Source organism: Uloborus diversus, chromosome 1, assembly GCF_026930045.1.
Source record: "Uloborus diversus isolate 005 chromosome 1, Udiv.v.3.1, whole genome shotgun sequence".
In the NCBI taxonomy this organism is placed as follows: domain Eukaryota; kingdom Metazoa; phylum Arthropoda; class Arachnida; order Araneae; family Uloboridae; genus Uloborus; species Uloborus diversus.
Genome location: NC_072731.1, coordinates 251,825,501 through 251,835,504, shown reverse-complemented (window position 1 = coordinate 251,835,504; position 10,004 = coordinate 251,825,501).

Here is a 10,004-nt window from a genome sequence, read left to right as displayed (position 1 = left end):
GCCTGGTTTACCTGACGTCACGTCTCTAAGGGTTAAATATTCGCAGCGAGAAAATGTTAAAAATTTGAAGGTTGGTTTCTTTCAATTTTCAAATTTATTCTTGCTGCGAATATTCGTAACAGTCATTAAAATTGTTTTAGAAGGACAAATTGGCTCAAAAAGAGAAAAGAAAGGAACGGCTAATTCTTGGTCATATTCCATGTTCAAATGAGCTAATTTATTATTCTAAACCGGTGTGTGCGTATGGTTTTCTTTTTTTTTTCAAAGTAGCTACGTATCGACTACATTTCAAAAATAGTTTGTAGTCGCTGCATTGAAAAAAAGTAGTTGTAGTTAGGTACATTTATGATAAAGTAGTTGTAAATGTAGTTCGCTACAAAAAATATTTAGTTTTCCCTACCACTGCGCTGAACCGAACACTGTTTAAAGCTGCTATCAAAATCTCATTGCTTATGTTTGTTTTTATCATAATCTCCAGTACCGAAACGGAAACATATTTCACGTTGTTCATCTGTTCTGGAATAAATGTCGGCAATACTGATTAATCGTCCATAAATAGCCACTTTGCCGATTATTTATAATCGGCTAAATATTGCCCATGAATCGATGAAAAAAATATTTTCAAAAAAAAAAAAAATTTGAGCATACCTTTAATAAGAAACTATTATGAAAATTACATTTATTAACAATAAATTAATGTGATTTTCTGCAAACATTACTATAACGCATAGTACGGAAACGTACAGTGTAAAAAAAATAGTTTTGAGTGTGCGTAAAAGGTAAAACTGAATGAAATATTAAAGGATCAATTCCTAAGATTTTTTTTCTTGTTACTTTGCTCCCTTAAGGGGGTCCGGGACACAAAAATCCTCAAATTTTGCAATTTTTTTTTATAATTTGAAAAATTGCTCCGTTTTTTTCTGCTTAAGAGGACGTTTGAATCTTGTTTCTACCTTAAATAGAACGAAAGTTATAGTTATTTTTGTTGCATGCATCTAACGAATGTGTACATAACTTTGAAACTTTAAACGCGTTTTTCTCCATGATGCAATTTTTCCCGATTTCTTGCATTCAAGCTCTTATAAGTCAGGAACCGATAGAGATAAAGTAATGAAACTTGGAGCATATCTTTTTCAAGCAATTTATTTTAATTTTTATTCGGCGAATTTGAAAAAAACGTTTACTGCAAAAATTATGATTTTTTTAAAAAAAAGTATCTTCGAATTTTTCGAAATTTTTCTTCAAATATTTTTTATTTTTTATTGAATCAATATTTTTAAAATCGCCGAATAAAAATTAAAGCTTAGATATTTGTGCATACTTTTTTGAAAAAAAATTGAAAATTGACCAACAATATTTTGAGTTATAGCAATTTAAAGCAACCCCATTTTTTTGAAAAAAACTAATTAAATTTAAATAAAAAAATAATTTTTTTTCATATTTATGTTATGATTTTGCTTATTAAATAAATGATGAATCAGTTCAAAAAATTTCAAAACTCTAAAGTACATAATAAAAAATTTTTCAAAATGTGTCCCGGACCCCCTTAACCATATTTGTGTTTACATCATATATTTTGAAACTTACTCTTTCAACTTATAACTTTTGATTCATCAAAAGTTAATCATTATTAAATATCATTTAGTTAAAAAAAATGTATATATTTTATCATTATTTTTTTTTACAAACTGGTGGTTGAAGTAATGTATTTTTTTTATTTTTTTTTCTATTTTGAATAAATATACAGATTTATACAACGTCGCAACACGTTTCATATAAGGATACTTTTCTCCTTTAGAAACCTTATAATTTTTCTAAAGAATAAGTCTTAGATCAAATGGCTGCTAATAGTAAAAATTAAGTTTAAGTTAAAAGTGCTCAAAAATTAGCCTGCTGAACACAGACTACCCCCTAATAATTTTAAATCTTCATGTCTAGTACCGTAAACACGGACTACTTTGACCCATATTTTGGAACTTTTCTCATTCTTTTCTTACACACAATAATTTTATAACTATTCATATTTCCAAGCTGTGGAAACTTGTTTTATGCAAATTCTTAATTTAATTTTCGAATAGTGATTATAGTTTATTTCCAAGTATTTTTACCCTTTATTTTATTACTTTTACTTCCTTTTACAAAAAAGGAAGTATTGTATTCGAGAAAAAAATTTTCACTCTAAAATAGACCTTAATTTCCATTTTGCTCAACCCCGAATAAATGTTGAGATTTTTTTTTTCGACTCGACCATACGTGGATAAATACCTAAGAACGTATAGAGACGCGAAATATCCATTTTAATAATTCCCCAGTTAGTTACAACGAGCTTTCTCGTGACATCTGTATGTACGTATGTATGTATGTGCGTATGTATGTCGCATAACTCAAGAACAGTATGTCCTAGAAAGTTGAAATTTGGTACGTAGACTTCTAGTGGGGTCTAGTTGTGCACCTCCTATTTTGGTTGCGTTCGGGTGTTTTAAGGGGGTCTTTTGGCCCTTTTTGGGGGGAAATCATTGTTAATTTCGATGTCAACTCAAGTGGTGTTACAATTTGACGGAAACTTGGGAATATATCGCCAGTCTTTTAGTCGCTAAGTTTTGTCGCCAACTTGGCGACAAATTTGGCAATTTTTTTTTTTAATCTGGTTTTAATTTAGCAATTGTTGTTGATATTTAGAGAGTAAACTATTGAAAAATCATTAATCTATCACATTAAAATTATCAATAATGGGAAAATGACATTAAATTGGAGTAAAAGGAAGTCATGTGAGGCACACATTAGTTCGTTTTAATTTGGCCAAAGTTATCCTTGCGCTTGGGTTACTTTGGCCCAAAGTGATTTTCTCTAGTTAAAATCATTGTTGAGCTAATTAGAACCTCAGCAAGACGTGTGCTCACTGGGAAAAATATTTATTTGAAAGAAAAATACATTTTACAAGACGTTTGAGTCACACATACTTGTTTTAAGGAAAAATGATTTTTTTCTAAAAATGTGTGTGCATATCTAGTTATTATTTTAGATATTACCGACGGAGGACAGTCATTTTTTCATCAGTTTTGGAGGTTGAATAATTTTATCCACTAGTGTTGCTTCTTGAGCAGAACTATAGAACTGCTTGGTATACATAATTGAGTGCTTGGGTATACTCTCTAGTGGAATTTGTAGAAATATGTTGTAAAAACTGCGCCCTCAAGGTGTTGACAGAGTACGTAATATTTTTTTTTTCCATTCGGGTCAAAGTAGCCCGCTTTAACGGTAACATGATGTAATTTTATCAACAATAATATGAAAATTTACTCAAAGAAGTTGAACGAATTTTTGACATTATTTTGGGAACATTAGAAAAGTGGAGAAAAATAAATCATCTCTCGGAAATTAACTATTAAGTATTTCTAAAATCGAAATTATAAGAGAGAAATATCACGGAAGAATTTTTAAAGACAATGACCAAAATAATCATTATGGTCATTAATCGGCCGATTATCAACAGCCAATTAACCGATAATCAGTCAATTTGCTATTTGGCGCCTTCCCAGTTGAAATTAATTAGTTTTATTTTTTCAACGGGAAACAAAAAGATTTCCGAAGTGCTTTATTTTTTAAAGAAAGAAAACCTATGTAGTGATATCATTTTGACGAAAATTATGTACTAAGCAGTCTAGATCTTTAATCTCCAAAATTTTCTTTTCACTGGAAAAAAATATAAGTTATGATCTTAATTTCTGAATAATTTATTCCCCTTTTTGTTAACATGTGCAAATCGCTTTCAAATTATTGTGAAAAAACTTTAACTATCCCTAGAGAAACTTAAGTCTACAGCAGCTGTTTAAGGCATTTTTTTTAAGAAGCTTGTTTTTTGTTTTGTGCGTATGGCAGCTATTTTCCCCCCTTTTGATATATTTTCATAAAACGTTTAATGTGATAAAACAACAACACATAGAAGATTACTGCAGACACGGTGTTTTGTCGTTCCTAACGCCGAAATAGTCTGCAATAACATACAAGTTTTGTAACTTATGAAAAAAAAAAAAACTCCAGCCTTGTTTTTAAAATTTGGAAAGATACCGGTGATCTAATAAACTGCATTTCAATTATTCTCGGATCGAACACTAAACGTGAGGCATCGTTAGCAAATTTGCAAACAATTACCTGAAATCGCTCAGAATGATTAAGTAAAAAAAAATGATTATGCACGATCCCTTACGATTCGTCCACATCCGAAAATAATTGATATATATGGCTCACAAATTCACCGATATCTTTCTAAATTTTAAAGATATGCAATTGGATTTTTTTTTTAAGTTGCCAAATTCATTTGGTTACAAAATATTGGAAGTTATAAGTAGCTTTCTTTTGCGCATGCGCAATGACAAATTGTCTGCTTTTAATGTTAATATTTTATCAAATTTTGAAAATTTTAATTTTTAATTTTTGTGTAATAATTGTCTTGTTTGCTATCAAATTTCTGAAAGTTTGGGAAGCCAGGACGGAAAACTTCGTGTTATGGAGTCAAAAACATATGCAAGGAAAATTGATATTTTTGAAAGAAATGTTTATACCTTCGTGAATATACATGATGCTTTCACAAAAGCTGTAAAATAACTATGCATAGAAAGCAAACTAATTGCTGAAACTTACAGCTTATTGTACGCTATTTACGATGAAGGGTGACCAAAAAACGTTTTTGTTCCCTTCACTTTGTTACTGGTCCTCTAAAATGGCTGGGTGATGTAATTATTATTAGAAAACGACAGTTTGAAAACATACCTATGTGATAGAAGTTACAGAAAAATCAGGAATAAAAAAATCTTTCAGTTTATAATAAAATATTTAATGTTCTACAAAGGGAAAAAATCTGTAGTAGCATAAAAATATTAAAATTAACACAAATACGTATAATAAGGGTTTAAATTTTTTTAAGTACTTAAATCAAAACTGACAGATATGAGTTGACATTGATCTTTTTTGTGGCTAATTCAATGCACATGAATATAGGTGGGTATAGAAAATATTAGAATACGTTCAATGTGTAAAATATACTGAGCTTGCCCTGAAATAGATAAAACGCGTGAAATTTTTAAGTATATCTCTGGCTGTAATGAAAGCAAAATATACTAACAAGACTTTTAGTTTCTATGAACATTTCAATCTCAACGTTGCCTAAAAATTAACTTCGTCCTCTCGTTTCGTATTGGTTGTGTATTTCTCGAGAAATTTGGAAAAATGAATTTTTACAAGTGCATTAACAGTAGAGAGCGGTAATGAACAGGTAGTTATCAAAATAATGGAAACACCTGAGGATAAAAGTGACACTTTTGAATGCGCTTTGTAAGTAATGAAGAATAAAATTAGATATCTGGTTTTTTAATAAATAGCAATGTACATATTCTGGTACTATTTGGTGGTTTAACGGAAGTTCGGGAAGTCTTGGATTTTTTTCAAGCACGTGAAATACTGGATCTCTCAAACTTTAAAAGAGACCAAATTGTTGGAACGCGTCTAACTGAAGCAAGTGTAACTGAAACATTTCAATTTTTTAGCTCATCTGAAAGTACAGTATCTAAAATCATAACAGCATACACACAGAGCGGTAAGACAAGCTGGGCAATGCATAGTGTGGGGGGGGGGGGGGGGGTAGAAGCTCAATTAAATAAACCGACGGGTGTTGAAATGTCTAAAAAGTAAACAACAGCATCAAAAGTGACCACAGAACTCAATCGACATACATAGTCACCACTTGAGCGATTAAAGTTAGAAGGGCACCTTTATAAACAGAACATTTACGGCAGAGTAGCGATTCCCAAAAAAATTTTTCCAAGTGTTTCCATTGTTTTGATAACTGCATGTACATCAAAGAAGGATGTGTTTGGGGTTTTTTCTCTGTCTAACGACAATGAAATGTATCTGCTTCTTTTTTTTTAATTATTCCTTGTAATGCCACTTTTATTCCTAAGTAAATTTGTTGCTTCATTTAAATTTGATAGAAATGCTTACGTCCATCCTTATTTTCTTTAAAAATCTTTTAATTCCATTTCATTGAGCCTATCTAGCTCTGAAAAACAAATTTAGATGTGTAGCATTTTATAAGTAGTGATAAAATGCAATCGAGGCAGTGAGAAGCAAAGATAACATTGAAAAGTTTTTCTAAATCAGCCTGTCCAGTAGAACCTACCAGGACTACTAGTCTCAATCTCTTGCATCAAAACAGAGAAGAGGTTCCATTTGTATTAGCTTTCTAAAAAAATTAAATTTTGCCACTTGCATTCCTTTGCTTCTCACTGTCTGAATAGTGCTAGTATATTTTTGCACGAAAAGAGAAAAAGACAAGAGCAAAGTTTAACAGTAAAAACGCATTTTATTGAAGAACCAAACGAAAAGACAGAACATTTTCCTATAGAAACACATAAAGCTTAACATAAAACTGCACCCCAAAAGAAACATAAAAAACACACCCGAAATGCAAGACAAGAAAAGGTGACCCACATCGGAAAGAGACACTACAAAACGTAACACAAAAGAAACATAAGAAAACACACCCGAAAAGAGACAAAGAAAACACATCAAAGCAGCACCGAAATTTACAGCATTTTGTAAAGGACACGAATTGTAGACAAACCGAAGCATTTACGCATAAAATAATAGACCGAAATTGTGCAAGTATAAATGAAAGTTATCAAATAAAATTTTGTAAAGTTGTGCAAATTAAATATTTTATAACAAAACCAACCAAAGTTATTGATAAATATTAACTTTACTAACAATGTTCGAAGATTTTACTTGCAGTTAATTACTCTTTTATTCATCTATTATTTTATAAATTCTGTTTTATCGTATAAAACTACAGTAGACCCTCGTTTTACGCGTGTTTATTTTACGCGGTTTCGATTATACTCGGTTTAAGATTTAACACCTTTATTTTATTTTACGCGGATGAGTTTCGGTTTTACGTGGATGCGGCAATGCAAACATAAGATTTTCCCTTCTTTCAAAATCCAAACTCCTAAAGATTGCAGATAACACGTAACAACTGCATTTTGGCGTGCTGATAATCGAGCTTGGGCCACTGGAGGCATTTTATGCAATTGGTTCCAGAGTTCTTTCCAGAAGTAAAGTTATTAAACTCACACAGTTCAGAACTCACTGGAAGAAGAGCTTTTAGGAGTGACAAAGGAGGACAAAAGCAACATGAATACCGACGTCGGTGACGCACAACCAAAAACGTTCATATTGAAAATTCTGAGCCATTCCTAGACAATAGAAATGATCTTTCTGATTTGTTAGTGAAGGAAGATTGTATCATGGAAATGACGCAAGTGATCATGGATGCGTTAATGCTCTGCAAAGAATTACAGAGAAAAATTCTTAATGACTGCCGAAAGACTATAATAGCCAGCTCCTTTTTTTAAACAGAGAACGAAATTAATTTTTGTTTTCTTTATGCATGTTGTGCATAAAAATCGATATAAGTACACATTAAACTCATTATATAATTAATCAATACTAGAATGAAGTATTTTGTTATCTACGAAACCAAACCTCTATTCCAACACTAGGTATTAGGCCTCAATTTACGCTGTTTCAATTTACGCGGCATTTCCGTGGAACGTAACCCCCGCGTAAAACGAGGGTCTACTGTATTTACAATGTGTACTATAAATGCAATTTGTGAACTGGCAAATATTTAAAAGCTTTATTAAATCTTCTTTTTTGTACTTTTTTTCTTACTCGTATTTAAAGACAAGTAGTTTTGTCTGATTTCAATTTTTGCATAGATTTAAGATTTACTGCGCACAAAGTTTGAAGACAATTAAATGCTTAATAGGCACTCTTTGGTTGAGAGTGGGCGCTTGGTCCGAAAGCTGAAAAAGCGCCTCCTGATCTTGATAGTCCATGGATTCCACCATGTGCACCACCACCATAGATGCCGCCAATTCCAGCATGAGTACTTCCTCCAAAAAGGCCACCGTATCCCCCTCCAACTGCGCCATGGAGTCTAGAGGCTAAAACGGTGCAAAAAGAAAAGTAAAATATAAATTGTAAGCATACATCTTATCTATCCAAACAGCTATTACATATATTTACTTACGTTAGGAAATAAATAATCTATGAAATTGGACAGTGTATTTTGTATCGGTATTTCGACAATAACACTTAATTTTGATCTTGAATTTTTGTCTGATTTAAACGTTTTAAAGGGAGCTTAATCCAGTTTTATATTTTCATTTTTCTTATTACCGGGTTCTTTTAAATCTTTTATTATTTATCTCTACGGCCTTATGTCTTAATATAGTATTTTTCTACAATGCCAGAATCTTTATTTAGTTGTAGCATGAAAACATTTGTAATGTGCATAGTTAAATTTAAGCGAGACTTAATGTTTTTGGGTGTAATACCAAAATAATTTCTTCTCAAAAATCCTTATCTATCTAAACTGTTATTACACTTTCATAAGTTAGAAAAAGTATGCTTCAGGGTAGATTATTTCAAACAGGTTTAAATCTTAAAATGGTTATTATGTAGGACTCTCTTGACGTTTTAGTATTGATTTCTAGCATTTTGACGCTAATACTTGACTTTGTGTGTGTGTGTGTGTGCAAATTTTTGACCTTTTAATTTTGACAGGATATTATGTTTTAAACAGTTTATAATTTTTGATTTACAGTTCTTAATACATTTCATTAATATTACTGGATTCCGTTTAATTAGTGCCCTATAAAGGCATCAAATAGAGCTTATGTCAATTATACTATGCAAGTAGAAGACAGGTTTCCCTTACCAAAAGTGGTGGAAACGGCTTCAAAGAGCTCAATAGATATCATAAAAGTTGAAAGAAATATTCTTACCAGCACGTTTTGCTGCTTCTGCTTGAGCCCTGCGTACGACACCAGCGGGTGTTTGCTGAACTTGCATGTTTACATCAGCAGGGTTTTCCTTGCCATCAGTGCCTGGTTCATTAGTCCTCACGTTGGCCCTGAATCCTGCAGCGTCGGCTACATAGTCCACTTGACGGTAGAGTCCCTGTTGGTCCCTGTAGCCATAAGATCCACTCACACTACCACTGCCGTCACCGACTTCAGAACGGATAAGAACGCCGCCATCCTCAAGTCTGGACTGCTCTTGCAATTTGTAAGGTCGTGCAATATTGTTGCCCTTAAGAAAAATGATCAAGTTTAAGCTTTTCAAGTCATTATTTAGACAATACGTTTGAGAAAGGAATAATAAAATTAACTGAAACGATAAACGCGCTTTTGGCGGTCACTGACGGAGTATTTTGAACACACTTTGAGCCCGAAATAGAACCAATCAGGCAAAATCTGTTATTTATCCATAATTCCGTTAGAGTTCTGAAATAGAAACCTTGAACATCCAACTGAATCAGCGACTGAGCGCGTATTATTTTGTGTCATTTTTTTTTAAATAAAATAACTACCTGCGTTGCCCGGCTTTGCTCGGTCTACCTTGATTGTAAAAATTGTTTCAAATGACGTATATTCAACAATCAAGCTTAAATATAAGAAAAAGAAACAGCATGCAAAATTTCCCTCCCAAATAATGACGACAGTTATTTAGGTACTTTTAAGAAGTTAAAATGAGAAAGATGGATTTAAAAAGCGGAAAAATGAAAACAAAAAGTAAAATAAATTGAAGAAATTAAAATGAGAAAGAAGTAAAGTAACAATGGATTCAAAGGAAACATAAAATAAAATGGTTAACAACTTGAATGGAGATGAGATTTTTCAAACTTAATTTTAAAAGACTGCTAACTTTTCCTCATTTCGAGATAGAAGTTTAGTTTTTCAACCATAGGTCGAGATAAATCTGGAGTAAAATATCGCTTTTTCCAATGTTGTCAAAAAGAAAACTGTGGGATAAATCCTTCACTTTTTTATTGATATATTTAATGAAGAAAGTAGTGCTAGATTTCAGCTAAGCCTAAAACAATTCGAGCTAAAAACAAAAATAACTCCCGCCCTATTTAAGTAGCAGCATTGAAACAAATT